The sequence below is a fragment of the Kogia breviceps genome, chromosome 18 (genome assembly GCF_026419965.1).
Source record: "Kogia breviceps isolate mKogBre1 chromosome 18, mKogBre1 haplotype 1, whole genome shotgun sequence".
Taxonomy (NCBI): Eukaryota; Metazoa; Chordata; class Mammalia; order Artiodactyla; family Physeteridae; genus Kogia; species Kogia breviceps.
This window is the reverse complement of record NC_081327.1, coordinates 1,450,534-1,467,434: the sequence shown is the minus strand read 5'-3', so window position 1 is coordinate 1,467,434 and position 16,901 is coordinate 1,450,534. Positions and strand designations below refer to the sequence as shown.

Genomic DNA, 16,901 nt, shown 5'->3' with positions numbered 1-16,901 from the left:
GGGTAGAGATCATGAACCACAATTTACTGAATTCACATTGAAAATGACTCTCTGAAAAGGGGGTTTCTTGCCAGAATCAGAGTAAAAGTGCTTGGCCTCCAGCAGTTGGGGATAAGTGGGCATCATTGCTGACTCTTCAAACTTAAGAGAACTGCAACAGGCTATATAAGACTTGACCTCTAGTCCATCCACATTGTAGAAACACAGAAATACCGTCTTGAGTTCTTAACATCTTGCTACTAGGGCTTCACAAAGCATTATAACTTTTTACACTTTTAACAAGATATCTTAATCATTTATGATTTTCCACTAATATAAATATTATTCAGGAACTTCCCTGGTGGTCCAGTGGTTAAAAATCTGCCTTCCAATGCAGGGGATGCAGGTTTGATCCCTGGTCAGGGAACTAAGATCCCACATACCGTGGTGGGGCAACTGAGCCCATACGCTGCAACTAAGACCTGACACAGCCAAAAATGAATAAAACAATATATAAGCATTATTTGAAGAGTACAATCACACAGAAAATAAGGCAATCTACTAAGGCAATCTACCTGAAAAAGAATTCAGAGTAATGATAGTAAAGATGATTCAAAATCTCAGAAAAAGAATGGAAACAGATGGAGAAGATACAAGAAATATTTAAAAGAAAGGTAGATTTGATGAACATGTATTGTTATACAATAACTGAAATGAAAAATACACTAGAGGGATTCAATAGCAGAATAACTAAGGCAGAAGAATGACTAAGTGAGCTGGATGACAGAGCCGTGGAGATAACAACATTTAATGAACAAACATTTGCATTATAAGGGTCCTAGAAGAAGAGAAAGGGAAAGGGCCTGAGAAAATATTTGAGGAGATTACAGCTGAAAACATCCCTAACATGGGAAAGGAAACACCTGAGTCCAAGAAGTGCAGAGTCCCATACAGGATAAACCCAAGGAGAAACACACCAAAACACATATTAATCAAACTGATACAAATTAAATACAAAGGAAAAATGTTAAAAGCAACAAGGGAAAAGTAACAACATACAAAGGAATAACCATAAGGCTATATCGTCTGATTTTTCAACAGAAACTCTGCCGAGTGACACAATATATTTATATTTAAAGTGGTGAAAAGGGAGACGGCTTAAATATGGCGGAAGAGTAAGACGCGGAGATCACCTTCCTCCTCACAGATACATCAGAAGTACATCTACACGTGGAACTTCTCCTATAGAACACCCACCGAACGCTGGCAGAAGACCTCAGACCTCCCAAAAGGCAAGAAACTCCCCCACGTACCTGGGTAGGGCAAAAGAAAAAAGAATAAACAGAGACAAAGAATAGGGACGGGACCTACACCAGTGGGAGGGAGCCGTGAAGGAGGAAAGATTCCCACACACTAGAAGCCCCTTCGCAGGTGGAGACTGCGGGTGGCGGAGGGGGAAGCTCCGGAGCCGCAGAGGACAGCTCGGCCACAGGGTGCGGAGGGCAAAGTGGAGAGATTGCCGCAGAGGATCAGTGCCGATCAGCACTCACCAGCCCGAGAGGCTTGTCTGCTCACCGGCCGTGGCGGGCGGGGCTGGGAGCTGAGGCTCGGGCGAATCCCAGGGAAAGGTCTGGAGTTGGCAGAGTGAAAACAGCCTGAAGGGGTTAGTGCACCACGGCTGGCCGGGAGGGAGTCCGGGAGAAGTCCGGAGCTGCCGAAGAGGCAACAGATCTTTTCTTCCCTCTTTGATTCCTGGGCACGAGGAGAGGGGATTAAGCGAGCCGCTTAAAGGAGCTCCAGAAACGGGCACGAGCCGCGGCTGTCGGCACAGACAGCAGAGACGGGTGTGGGACGCTAAGGTTGCTGCTGCCACCACCAAGTGACCTGTGTGTGAGCACAGGTCACTCTCCACACCGGCCCTCCCGGGAGCCCGTGCAGCCCGCCACTGCCGGGGTCCCAGGATCCAGGGACAGCTTCTCCGGGAGAACGCGCAGTGCGCCTTGGGCCGGTGCAGCGTCACACTGGCCTCTGCCGCCGTGGACTTGCCCCGCCCCCGTGCCACTCCCTCCCCCCAGCCTGAGTGAGCCGGAGCCCCCCAATCAGCTGCTCCTTTAACCCCGTCCTGTCTGAGCAAAGGGCAGAGGCCCTCAGATGACCTACATGCAGATGCGGGACCAAGTCCAAAGCTGAACCCCAGGAGCTGTGCGAACAGAGAGGAGAGGGGGAGGTTTCCCTCCTTCCCTCCCTTCCCCCTTTCTTTCCTCCCTTCCTCTCTTCTTTCCTCCCTTTCCTCCTCTCCACCTTCCTTCCTTCCTTTCTTGCTTTCATCCTTCCTTCATTTCTTCCTTCCTTTCTTCCTTCCTTCCCTCCCTCCCTCCCTCCTTCCTTCCTTCCTCCCTTTTCTTTCCTTTCTATTTTTTCTCCCTTTTATTTTGAGCCGTGTGGATTAAAGGCTCTTGGCGCCCCAGCCAGGCACGAGGCCTGTGTCTCTCAGGTGGGAGAACCAACCTCAAGACACCAGTCCACTAGAAACCTCCCAGCTCCACGTAATATCAGACGGTGAAAATCTCCCAGAGATCTCCATCTCAACACCAAGACCCAGCTTCACTCAAGGACCAGCAACGAACAGTGCTGGACACCCTATTCCCAACAAAGAGCAAGACAGGTCTACAGCCCCATCCATTAGCAGAGAGGCTGCCTAAAATCATAATAAGGCTACCAACATCCCCAAACACACCACCAGACGTGGACCTCCCCACCAGAAAGACAAGATCCAGCCTCATCCACCAGAACAGAGGCACTAGACCCCCAACCAGAGAACCTACTCAACCCACTGAACCAACCTTAGCCACTGGGGACAGCCACCAAAAACAACGGGAACTACGAACCTGCAGCGTGCAAAAAGGAGACCCCAAACACAGTAAGATAAGCGAAATGGGAAGACAGAAAAACACACAACAGATGAAGGAGCAAGATGAAAAGACATCAGAACTAACAAATGAAGAGGAAATAGGCAGTCTACCTGAAAAAGAATTCAGAATAATGATAGTAAAGATGATTCAAAATCTTGGAAATAGACAAATTGCAAGAAACAGTTAACAAGGACCTAGAAGAAATAAAGAGGAAGCAAGCAACGATGAGCAACACAATAAATGAAATGAAAAATACTCTAGATGGGATCAATAGCAGAATAACTGAGGCAGAAGGACAGATAAGTGACCTGGAAGATAAAATAGTGGAAATAACTAATGCAGAGCAGAAGAAAGAAAAAGGAATGAAAAGAACTGAGGCCAGTCTCAGAGACCTCTGGGACAACATTAAACGCACCAACACTCGAATTATAGGGGTCCCAGAAGAAGAAGAGAAAAAGAAAGGGACTGAGAAAATATTTGAAGAGATTATAGTTGAAAACTTCCCTAATATAGGAAAGGAAATAGTCAATCAAGTCCAGGAAGCACAGAGAGTCCCATACAGGATAAACCCAAAGAGAAACACGCCAAGACACATAATAATCAAACTGTCAAAAATTAAATACAAAGAAAACATATTAAAAGCAGCAAGGGAAAAACAACAAATAACACACAGGGGAATCCCCATAAGGTTAACATCTGATCTTTCAGCAGAAACTCTACAAGCCAGAAGGGAGTGGCAGGACATATTTAAAGTGATGAAGGAAAAAAACCTACAACCAAGATTACTCTACCCAGCAAGGATCTCATTCAGATTTGATGGAGAAATTAAAACCTTTACAGACAAGCAAAAGCTGAGAGAGTTCAGCACCACCAAACCAGCTTTACAACAAATGCTAAAGGAACTTCTCTAAGTAAGAAACACAAGAGAAGGAAAAGACCTACAAGAACAACCCAAAACAATTAAGTAAATGGTAATAGGAACATATATATCGATAATTACCTTAAATGTAAATGGATTAAATGCTCCCACCAAAAGACACAGACTGGCTGAATGGATACAAAAACAAGACCCATATATATATATGCTGTCTACAAGAGACCCACTTCAAACCTAGGGACACATACAGACTGAAAGTAAGGGGATGGAAAAAGATATTCCATGCAAATGGAAATCAGAAGCAAGCTGGAGTAGCAATTCTCATATCAGACAAAATAGACTAAAATAAAGTCTATTACAAGAGACAAAGAAGGACACTACATAATGATCAAGGGATCGATCCATGAAGAAAATATAACAATTGTAAATATTTATGCACCCAACATAGGAGCACCTCAATACATAAGGCAAATACTAACAGCCTTAAAAGAGGAAATCGACAGTAACACAATTATAGTAGGGGACTTTAACACCCCACTTTCACCAATGGACAGATCATCCAAAATGAAAATAAATAAGGAAACACAAGCTTTAAATGATACATTACACAAGATGGACTTAATTGATATTTATAGGACATTCCATCCAAAAACAACAGAATACACATTTTTCTCAAGTGCTCATGGAACATTCTCCAGGATCGATCATATATTGGGTCACAAATCTAGCCTTGGCAAATTTAAGAAAATTGAAATCGTATCAAGTATCTTCCCCGACCACAATGCTATGAGACTAGATATCAATTACAGGAAAAGATCTGTAAAAAATACAAACACATGGAGGCTAAACAATACACTACTTAATAACAAAGTGATCACTGAAGAAATCAAAGAGGAAATCAAAAAATACTTAGAAACAAATGACAATGGAGACACGACGACCCAAAACCTATGGGAATACAGCAAAAGCAGTTCTAAGAGGGAAGTTTATAGCAATACAATCCTACCTTAAGAAACAGGAAACATCTCGAATAAACAACCTAACTTTGCACCTAAAGCAATTAGAGAAGGAAGAACAAAAAAACCCCAAATTTAGCAGAAGGAAAGAAATCATAAAGACCAGATCAGAAATAAATGAAAAAGAAATGAAGGAAACAATAGCAAAGATCAATAAAAGTAAAAGCTGGTTCTTTGAGAAGATAAATAAAATTGATAAACCATTAGCCAGACTCATCAAGAAAAAAAGGGAGAAGACTCAAATCAATAGAATTAGAAACGAAAAAGGAGATGTAACAACTGACTCTGCAGAAATACAAAAGATTATTAGAGATTACTACAAGCAACTCTATGGCAATAAAATGGACAACCTGGAAGAAATGGACAAATTCTTAGAAATGCACAACCTGCCAAGACTGAACCAGGAAGAAATAGAAAATATGAACAGACCAATCACAAGCACTGAAATTGAAACTGTGATTAAAAATCTTCCAACAAACAAAAGCCCAGGACCAGATGGCTTCACAGGAGAATTCTATCAAACATTTAGAGAAGAGCTAACACCTATCCTTCTCAAACTCTTCCAAAAGATAGCAGAGGGAGGAACACTCCCAAACTCATTCTATGAGGCCACCATCACCCTGATACCAAAACCAGACAAAGACGTCACAAAGAAAGAAAACTACAGGCCAATATCACTGATGAACATAGATGCAAAAATCCTCAACAAAATATTAGCAAACAGAATCCAACAGCACATTAAAAGGATCATACACCATGATCAAGTGGGGTTTATTCCAGGAATGCAAGGATTCTTCAATATACGCAAATCAATCAACGTGATACACCATATCAACAAACTGAAAGAGAAAAACCATATGATCATCTCAATAGATAGAGAAAGCTTTTGACAAAATTCAACACTCATTTATGATAAAAACCCTGCAGAAAGTAGGCATACAGGGAACTTTCCTCAACATAATAAAGGCCATATATGACAAACCCACAGCTAGCATCGTTCTCAATGGCGAAAAACTGAAACCATTTCCACTAAGATCAGGAACAAGACAAGGTTGCCCACTCTCACCACTCTTATCCAACATAGTTTTGGAAGTTCTAGCCACAGCAGTCAGAGAAGAAAAAGAAATAAAAGGAATCCAAATAGGAAAAGAAGAAGTAAAGCTGTCACTGTTTGCAGATGACATACTATACATAGAGAATCCTAAGGATGCTACCAGAAAACTACTAAAGCTAATCAATGAATTTGGTAAAGTTGCAGGATATAAAATTAATGCACAGAAATCTCTGGCATTCTTATACACTAATGATGAAAAATCTGAGAGTGAAATTAAGAAAACACTCCCATTTACCATTGCAACAAAAAGAATAAAATATCTAGGAATAAACCTACCTAAGGAGACAAAAGACTTGTATGCAGAAAACTATAAGACACTGATGAAAGAAATTAAAGATGATACAAATAGGTGGAGAAATATACCATGTTCTTGGATTGGAAGAATCAACATTGTGAAAATGACTCTACTACCCAAAGCAATCTACAGATTCAATGCTATCCCTATCAAATTACCACTGGCATTTTTTACAGAACTAGAACAAAACATTTCACAATTTGTATGGAAACACAAAAGACCCCGAATAGCCAAAGCAATCTTGAGAACGAAAAATGGAGCTGGAGGAATTAGGCTCCCTGACTTCAGACTCTACTACAAGGCTACAGTAATCAAGACAGTGTGGTACTGGCACAAAAACAGAAATATAGATCAATGGAACAGGATAGAAAGCCCAGAGATAAACCCACACACATATGGTCACCTTATCTTTGATAAAGGAGGGAAGGATATACAGTGGAGAAAAGACAGCCTCTTCAATAAGTGGTGCTGGGAAAACTGGACAGCTACATGTAAAAGTATGAAATTAGAACAATCTCTAACACCACACACAAAAATAAACTCAAAATGGGTTAAAGACCTAAATGTAAGGCCAGACACTATCAAACTCTTAGAGGAAAACATAGGCAGAACACTCTACGACATAAATCACAGCAAGATCCTTTTTGACCCATCTCCTAGAGAAATGGAAATCAAAACAAAAATAAACAAATGGGACCTAATAAAACTTAAAAGCTTTTGCACAGCAGAAGATACTATAAACAAGACCAAAAGACAACCCTCAGAATGGGAGAAAATATTTGCAAATGAAGCAACTGACAAAGGAGTAATATCCAAAATTTATAAGCAACTCATGCAGCTCAATAACAAAAAAACAAACAACCCAATCCAAAAATGGGCAGAAGAACTAAATAGACATTTCTCCAAAGAAGATATACAGATTGCTAACAAACACATGAAAGAATGCTCAACATCATTAATCATTAGAGAAATGCAAATCAAAACTACAATGAGATATCATCTCACACCGGTCAGATTGGCCATCATCAAAAACTCTAGAAACAATAAATGCTGGAGAGGGTGTGGAGAAAAGGGAACCCTCTTGCACTGCTGGTGGGAATGTAAATTGATACAGCCACTATGGAGGACAGTATGGAGGTTCCTTAAAAAACTACAAATAGAACTACCATACGACCCAGCAATCCCACTACTGGGCATATACCCTGAGAAAACCATAATTCAAAAAGACTCATGTACCAAAATGTTCATTGCAGCTCTATTTACAATAGCCAGGACATGGAAGCAACCTAAGTGCCCATCAACAGATGAATGGATAAAGAAGATGTGGCGCATATATACTGTGGAATATTACTCAGCCATAAAAAGAACTGAAAATGAGTTATTTATAATGAGGTGGATGGACCTGGAGTCTGTCATACAGAGTGACGTAAGTCAGAAGGAGAAAAACAAATACCATATGCTAACACATATATATGGACTCTAAGGGAAAAAAATGTCATGAAGAGATTAGTGGTAGGACAGGAATAAAACACAGACTTACTAGAGCATGGACTTGAGGATATGGGGAGGGGGAAGGGTGGGCTGTGATGAAGTGGGAGAGTGGCAGGGACATATATACACTACCAAATGTAAATTAGATAGCTAGTGGGAAGCTGCCACATAGCACAGGGAGATCACCTCTGTGCTTTGTGACCACCTAGAGGGGTGGGATAGGGAGGGTGGGAGAGAGGGTGATGCAAGAGGGAAGAGATATGGGAACATATGTATATGTATAACTGATTCACTTTGTTGTAAAGGAAAAACTAACACACTATTGTAAAACAGTTATACTCCAATAAAGATGTTTAAAAAAAAATAAAATAAACATGAACACACACACAAAAAAAAATAAAAAATAAAAAAATAAAATAAAGTGGTGAAAAGGAAAAAACCTACAACCAACAATACTCTACCCAGCAAGGCTTTCATTCAGATTAGATGGAGAAATTAAAAGCTTTACAGACAGACAAGCAAAAGCAAAGAGAATTCAGCACCGCTAAAACAACTTCTCTAGGTGGAAAAGAAAAGGCCACAGCTAGAAACAAGAAAATCACAAAAGGGAAAGCTCATCAGTAAAGGCAAACAGACAGTAAAAGAAGGAAATCATCCACACATGACATATAATATCAAAACAGCAACCATGAGGAGAGTACAAATGCAGGAAATGGGAATTGCATTTGAAATTAAGACACCAGCACCTTAAAACAGTCCTGTACATATATAGACTGCTATATAAAAACCACATAGATGCAGGGGGCATGGGTTCAAGCCCTGGTCCGGGAAGATCACACATGCTGCGGAGCAAGTAAGCGTGTGCGCCACAACTACTAATCGTGCACTCTAGAGCCCCCAAGCCACAACTACTGAGCCCACGTGCCTAGAACCAATGCTCTGCAATGAGGAGCCATGGAAATGAGAAGCCTCACACTGCAACAAAGCGTAGCCCCCACTCGCTGCAACTCAAGAAAGCCTGCACACAGCAACAAACACCCAACTCAGCCAAAAAGAAAAACAAAAAAAAAAAACACATGCAGACTGCAAACCAAAAAATTACAATAGGTTCAAAAAACGAAAAACAACAACAACAAAAAAAAAAACCCCAAACACACTAAAGATAATCATCAAACCACAAGAGATGAAATCAAAAGGAAGAGAAAAGAGAAAACCAGACAAAAACAAATCCAAAACAGTTAAGAAAATGACAAGAATTCTCTAGCAGTCCAGGGGTTAGAACTCTGTGCTTTCAATGCCAAGGGCCTGGATTCCATCCCTGGTTGGGGAACTATGATCCCTCAAGCCATGAGAAGAAGAAAAAAAAAAAAACAAAAGAAAGCAATTGCCTATATGAAATTCAAAGAAAGCTGGAGTAGCAATACTCATATCAGACAAAATAGACTTTAAGACTGTTACAAGAGACAAAGAAGTACTACACAATAATCAAGGGATGAATCTATAATGCAAAAAACGCTAACAGCCATAAGAAGAGAAATTGACAGCAACATAATGGGGGGGGGACTTTAACACCCCACTTACACCAATGGACAGATCATTCAGACAGAGAATCAATACGGAAAAACAAGCCTTAAATGACACATTAGACAAGATGGCCTTAATTGCTATTTCAACAGCATTGCATCCAAAAGCAACTAAATACACATTCTTTTCAAATATACCTAGAACATTCTCCAGGATAGAACACATTCTGGGCCACAAAGAAAACCTTGGCAAATTTAAGATAAGTGAAATCATATCAAGCACCTTTTCCATATGAGATTAGAAATAAATTACACAACAAACTATTTTAAAAAAAACACCCACACATGGAGGCTAAACAACATGTTACTAAAAAACAATGGATCACTGAATACATGAAAGAGAAAATCAAAAACTACCTAGAGACAAAGGATGACGAAAACACACTGATCCTAAAGTATGGGATGTAGCAAAAGCAGTTCTAAGAGTGAAGTATATAACAATACAATCTTTCCTCAGGAAACAAGAAAAATCTTCAATAAACAACCTAACCTTACTTACACCTAAAGTAAATAGTAGCAAAGATCAGTGAAACTAAAAGCTGTTTTTTTGAAAACATAAACCTTGCCAGAGTCATCAAGAACAACAGGGGAGGGCTCAAATCAATAAAAACGGACACCACAGAAATACAAAGGCTCCTAAGAGACCACTGCAAGCAACTATATACGAAGAAATGGACAAATTCCTAGAAAGGTACAACCTACCAAGACTGAGCCAGGAACAGGAAGAAAAAAAATATGAACAAACCACCACCAGTGAAATTAAAACTGATTTATCCAACAAACAAAAGGCCAGGACCGGGCTTCCCTGGTGGCGCAGTGGTTGAGAGTCTGCCTGACAATGCAGGGGACATGGGTTCGTGCCCCAGTCCGGGAAGATCCCGCATGCCGCGGAGTGGCTGGGCCCATGAGCCATGGCCGCTGAGCCTGTGCTCCGCAACCAGAGAGGCCACGACAGTGAGAGGCCTGCGTACCGCAAAAAAAAAAAAAAAAAAAAAAAAAAAAAAAAGGCCAGGACCAGATTGCCTCACAGAAGAACTCTATCAAACATTTAAAAAGAAAACACCTATTCGCCTTCCCTGGTGGCGCAGTGGTTGAGAGTCCGCCTGCCGATGCAGGGGGCGTGGGTTCATGCCACGGAGCGGCTGGGCCTGTGAGCCGTGGCCGCTGAGCCTGCGCATCCAGAGCCTGTCCTCCACAACGGGAGAGGCCACAACAGTGAGAGGCCCGCATACTGGAAAAAAAAAAACGAAAAAAAAAAAACACCTATAAAAAACTGCAGAAGAAGAGACACTCCCAAGCTCATCTGTGAGGCCATCATCACCCTGATATCAAAACCAAACATACCACCCACACAAGGAAAAATTACAGGCCAATATCACTGATGAACATACATGCAAAAACTGCTCAACAAAATATTAGCAAACTGACTACAACACATTAAAAGGATAATACACCATGATCAAGTAGGATTTACCCAGGGATGCAAGGATTCTTCAATATATGCAAATAAATCAATGTGATACATCATATTAACAAATTAAAGAAAAAAACCCATATGATCATCTCAATAGATGCAGAAAAAGCTTTTGACAAAATTCAAAACTCATTTATGATAAAAACTCTCCAGAAAGTTGGCATGGGGGAACCTACCTCAACATAATAAAGGCCATATATAACAAACCCACAGCTAACATCATTCTCAGTGGTGAAACACTGAAAGCATTTCCTTTAAGATCAGGTACAAGACAAGGATGTCTACTCCTGCCAATAGTTGTGGAAGGTCTAGCCACAGCAATCAAAAAACAAAAAGAAACAAAAGAAATGCAAATTGGAAGTAGTAAAACTATCACTGCTTGCAGATGACATGATACTACTCAGAGAAAATCCTAAAGATGCTATCAGAAGACTACCATGCTCATCAGTGAATTTGGTAAAGCTGCAGAATACAAAATGAATGCACAAAAATCTCTTGCATTCCTATACACTAACAATGAAAGATCAGAAAGAGAAATTAAGGAAACAATCCCATTCACCACTGCAACAAAAAGAATAAACTACCTAGGAATAAACCTACCTAAGGGGCTTCCCTGGTGGTGCAATGGTTAAGAATCCGCCTGCCAATGCAGGGGACGTGGGTTCGAGCCTTGGTCTGGGAAGATCCCACATGCCACGGAACAGCTGAGCCCCCGTACCACAACTACTGAAGCCTGCATGCCTAGAGCCTGTGCTCCACAACAAGAAAAAAATGCCAGTGCAATGAGAAGCCTGCGCACCACCATGAAGAAGTAGCCCCCACTTGGCACAACTAGAGAAAGACCATGTGGACTAACAAAGACCTAATGCAGCCCAAGGTAAATAAATAAATTTATTAAAATAATAATAATAAAAATAAACATACCTAAGGAGGCCAGAGACCTGTACTCAGAAAACTGTAAGATGCTGATGAAAGCAATCAAACATGACATAACCAGACGGAGAGATAGACCATGTTCTTGGATAGGAAGAATCTATATTGTGAAAATGATTATACTACCCAAAGCAATCTACAGATTCGGTACAGTCCCTAACAAATTACCAATGGCATTTTTCACAGAACTAGAACAAATAATTTCCATACCATTTGTATGGAAACAGAAAAGACAACGAATAGCCAAAGCAACCTTGAGAAAGAAAAATGGAGCTGGAAGAATCAGGCTCCCTGACTCCAGACTATACTACAAAGTTACAGTAACCAAAACAGTTTGGTACTGGCACAAAAACAGAAATACAGATCAATGGAACAGGACAGATAGAAAGTCAAGAGAAAAAACCACACACCTATGGTCACCTAATCTATGACCAAGGAGGCAAGAATGTAAAATGGAGAAAAGACAGTCTCTTCAATAAGTGGTGTTAGGAAAACCAGACAGCTACGTGTAAAAGAATGAAATTAGAACACCATACACAAAAATAAAGTCAAAATTGATTAAAGACCTAAGTGAAGGCCAGACACTATAAAACTCTTAGAGGAAAACATAGGCAGAACACGTCTGACATAAAGCGCAGCAAGATCTTTTTTGACCCACCTCCTAGAGTAATGAGAATAAAAACAAAAATAAACAAATGGAACCTAATTAACCTTACAAGGTTGTGCACAGCAAAGGAAACCATAAACAAGACGAAAAGACAACCCACAAAATGGGAGAAATATTTTGCAAACGAAGCAACTGACAAGGGATTAATTTCCAAAATAATCAAACAGTTCATGAAGATCAGTATCAAAAAAACACAACCCAATCAATAAATTGGCAGAAGACCTAAAGAGACATTTCTCCAAAGACATTCAGATGGGCAAAAGCACATAAAAAGATGTTCAACATCACTACTATTAGAGAAATGTAAATAAAAACTACAGTGGGAACCACCTCACACCGGTCAGAATGGCCATCATCAAAAAGTCTACAAATAATAAATGCTGGAGAGGATGTGGAAAAATGGGAACCCTCCTACGCTGCTGGTGGGAATGTAAATTGGTACAGCCACTATGGAGAACAGTACAGAGGTTCCTTAAAAAAACTAAATATAGAAGTATCATATAATCCAGCAATCCCACTCCTGTGCATATAGCCATAGAAAACCATAACCTGAAAAGATACAAGCAGCACAATGTTTACCGCAGCACTATTTACAACAGCCGAGACATGGAAGCAACTTAAGTGTCCACTGATGGAGGAGTGGATAAAGATGTGGTACATATACACACTGGATTAAAAAGCCATAAAAAAGAACAAAATAATGCCATCGGTAGTAACATGCATGGACCTAGAGACTGTCATACTGAGTGAAGTAAGTCAAACAAAGACGGACGATATCACTAAAAAACAAAAAGTAATAGAAATAAACTTATTTACAAAGCAGAAATAGAGCCACAGGTGTAGAAACAAACTTCTAGTTACCAGGGGAAAGTGGGGAGGGGGGTATAATTTGGGAGACTGGGATTGATATAAAGACACTACTATATATAAAACACATAACTAATTAGGACTTACTTTATAGCACAGGGAACTCTACTCAGTACTCTGTAATGACCTATATGGGAGAAGACTCTAGAAAAGAATGGATATATTTATAAGTGATTTACTTTGCTGTACACTTGAAACTAACACAACATTGTAAATCAACTATACTCCAATAAAAATTATTTTTAAAAACCCCAAAACCCTCTAAGTATGTGTATGTTGTAAAACTGAGTTTATGTAATGTATAATAAGTCTGTATCAAAATCTAACAATGGGATAGTTGAAAAATATGTATAATTTCATTCAAAGAACTAAGTTAAAATTAGTAAGAACAAAACAAAATTTAAAAGTGGAAATGTTCATTTAAATAGAATAGTTTTAACATATATACTAGACAAATGCATGCTGTATATACACAAGTACAGATGGCAGGTATGGCTATAAATACAGAAAGTAGACCGAAAACAAAAAGAAGAAAAAAGAAACACATAAACAAAGAAGCGCCTTCAACAGGGGAACTTATAAAGACATTTTACTCATATACTCATATCTACAGAATACAGCACAAGAAAGGAAAAAGAATGTGTTAGGGAACTGAAACCGCCCACCGTGGCCAGGCACAATGATAACCACTTGCCTGAGTTGTCTCACAAGAAGTTCCGATAAAGAAAGAGGTGCTGCCTCTGAAAGCTAACTGGGAGAATTTGGGAGGGTCCGAAAGGAGCAGGGAAGAGATGATATGTCCTGCCTACCACCCAGAATCCCCCTCACGCTGGAATCGATCTTGGCTGAGAGGTGAGTGCACCACCAGAAAGGACCTTGAGTCAGAACAACTGGCCAGAGACAAAGCGGAAACTAACCCTATTACCATAAAAGCTGAGATTGCGAGCATCATGGCAGAGCAGTTCTCCTGGGTTCCCTACCGTGTTGCTCTTCGCCCAAGCACCCCTTTTCAATAAAGTCTCTTGCTTTGTCAACATGTGTGTCTCCTTGGACAATTAATTTACGAGTGTTACACAAGTGCCCACTCTCAGGCCCTGCAAGGGGTCCACCTGAAACCATGCAACTCAGATTGGGACTTTACTTGAGATCACACACCTGTCTCAGGACTTAATGAACCTCAGGTTCTTGAAGTCTCCTCACAGAAAGAATTCAGTGAGAGACAACGTGATAGGTAAGAAGTGGATTTATTTAGGGAGGAACACACTCCACAGACAGAGTGTGGGCCATCTCAGAAGGCAAGAGGCCTCAAAATATGACGTGGTTACTTTTTATGTCCTACGTAATTTCACAGGCTGAGTGGGAGGATAATTCCAACTACTTCCCCGGAAGGGGCAGGTATTTCCAGGAATTGGGCCACCACCCACTTTTTGGCCTTTCAGGGTTAGCCTTAAAACTGTCAGAGCGCCGTTGGGTGTTATTTACAGGCTCATGTATTACAATGGGAGTATAATGAGCCTCAAGATCCACTGGAAATCAAATCTTCCGCCATCTTGGACCTAATTGGTTCAAACCTGTTTGTTTTAGTCAAGTCCTATGGATATGTCATTCCTTTAAAGGCTGTGCCCTGCCCCCTTCCCTACTGTTTCACCTCTTTCTCCCACAAAGGGATAGCCATCAAAAACACGGGTAAAGTCACACCACATTGCACAAAAGAAGAAAAACATCATAAAACATATTACATTCATAAAAAACTTTTAAAACAAGCGAAACTAAACAAGACACGTCAAATAGTTTCCACATAGTTGGCAAAACTATCAAGAAAAGAAATGCTTACTTCAACAGCAGCCAATACATTAACTTGGTGGGGATGGGCATAATTGTTTTGGAAGAACCCCACAGGCTGCTTCTGAGGTCCTACTTATATAGCAATTTTGGTCTGAGCGGTGAACGGATATTAATCTCAGAGCTTCTTCAACCGCACATTGAAGTTCTCTGCAATTTTTTTTCCCATGCAGGTCATATTTCAAACTTCGGAAAGTCAAGTTTTGGGGGTACAAACAATAACTACAGGACACTAGTAAGAGAACACAGATAAAACACTGCTGAATGAGAAGAGTTGGGGGAGGGCCCGGATGACGCAGCATTTACCTGAATCCGACACATCTGCGCCGGCGCCAGCGGAGTTTGTGGGCGAAGGTGGGGCCCAGGCACTGCGGCACCAACCGCCCAAGACAGGCCGGATGGCGTCCACGCCGAGCCTCAGACGAAGCTCAGAGAAGCGGGCACGGCACCTTCCTGGCTCCCTGACCTCTGGCCTTCACAGCGTTGCGAAGTTCCCCGCCTGTGAACACAGCCGAGTTTACAAAATAACGACCTCAGTCGACGCCGGAAAAGCCGCCCAGACTCCGTCCTCTAGAACGGAAGTGACTCTTTCCTGAGCCTTCATTGGCCCACGAACTGGAGTAGTTTTTTTCCGGGTAATGCAGTTCACAGGCCTCTAGAACCTGGCAAGAGGCGGTGCTCCCCGCCTACAGGAAAAGCCCCGCCTCACTGCCGGGGCTCCTGGGAAGGTGTCCGGGAGGCTCTGAGGACGGGGGCGGGGCTTCACGCTTCTTAAAGGAGACGATCCCAGATTTCCATGGAATGTAGTCTTCGCTGATCACAGAGAGACAGCCATAATATTGCAGATGTTTCCGAAACCTACAAAACCAAACGGGCACATGATACCAGGTTGTCACTATGACACAAAGTTCATGCATCCATAGCTGGGGTCTAGTAAACATTGATTGTCTTATTGCCCTTCCAAAGGATGTAGGCTAAACTTTAAACCTCACTGTGTTAGGTCAGAGTCGAGAACAAAGACTCCAGACAGGGGGCCATAGTGAACAAGACAGAGGAGGAATGTGGGGTGGCCATAAACAGGTGGACCATGTGTTGCTTCTCTGGTTCCCTCATTGAAGAGCAGAGCCAGTGATGGTGTCCCATTCAGGGACACCATTTTTGAACATGCATCTGTGAAAAAGCATGTAATGAAATACACCTGCACACACCAATGACCTCACCTTTTCTCTAACTCTGATGGCCTTTCCCCACACCTAAGACCACACTGCCTCTTTATACCTTAAATATCTCAAGCACATCGCCTCCGGGAAGGTGGATCTGAGACTTCTTTCTAGCTCCTGGCTTGGCTGCCTTCTCCCCTGCAAACCTTGGCATCTCAGCGTTTGGCTTCTTGCGCCTCTGGTGCAGTAAAAACTTCATATTCACTGTTTGGAACTGCCCACAGTTGGAGTATTCATACCAGGGAAATTGGCAAACACAACAATCAAGGTTCGGTTAGTTGTTTTATACGTGTCTAGACTTAAAGTAACGGAGACTATGTTAATAATGAGGACCATATGTGGTGAATAACCATGTGAGCACATTTATTCCACCCAGCGAAGTCACTGAAGAAAAGTCAAGTTCCAAAAGATTTTTGCCTTCTCAGTTACTAATAAATGACAGACATTTTATCAAAGAAGACACCTGGCAAATGAACCCAAAAATGTTCAACATCATGAATCATTAGGGAAATGCAATCAGACCATAGTGAGACACCTCTACACATTTAAACAGGTAATATTGAAACACTAGCCATATCAACCAAGTACTAGAGAGGAATACAGGAAAACTGGAATGCTCCCATACTGTGAA

At 41.2% G+C, this 16,901-nt stretch overlaps 1 protein-coding gene across 2 annotated transcripts in view; it reads right to left on the bottom strand.

Moving 5' to 3' along the window:
- Window positions 1–16,901, bottom strand: part of LOC131744815 (zinc finger protein 773-like) — a 38,325-nt gene that overhangs the window by 5,055 nt on the left and 16,369 nt on the right. For both annotated transcript variants that reach the window (XR_010837866.1, XR_010837865.1), the window contains exon 3: window positions 15,357–15,908. The gene's annotated coding sequence lies outside the window, so the exon portion shown is untranslated. The remainder of the gene's footprint in view (window positions 1–15,356; window positions 15,909–16,901) is intronic.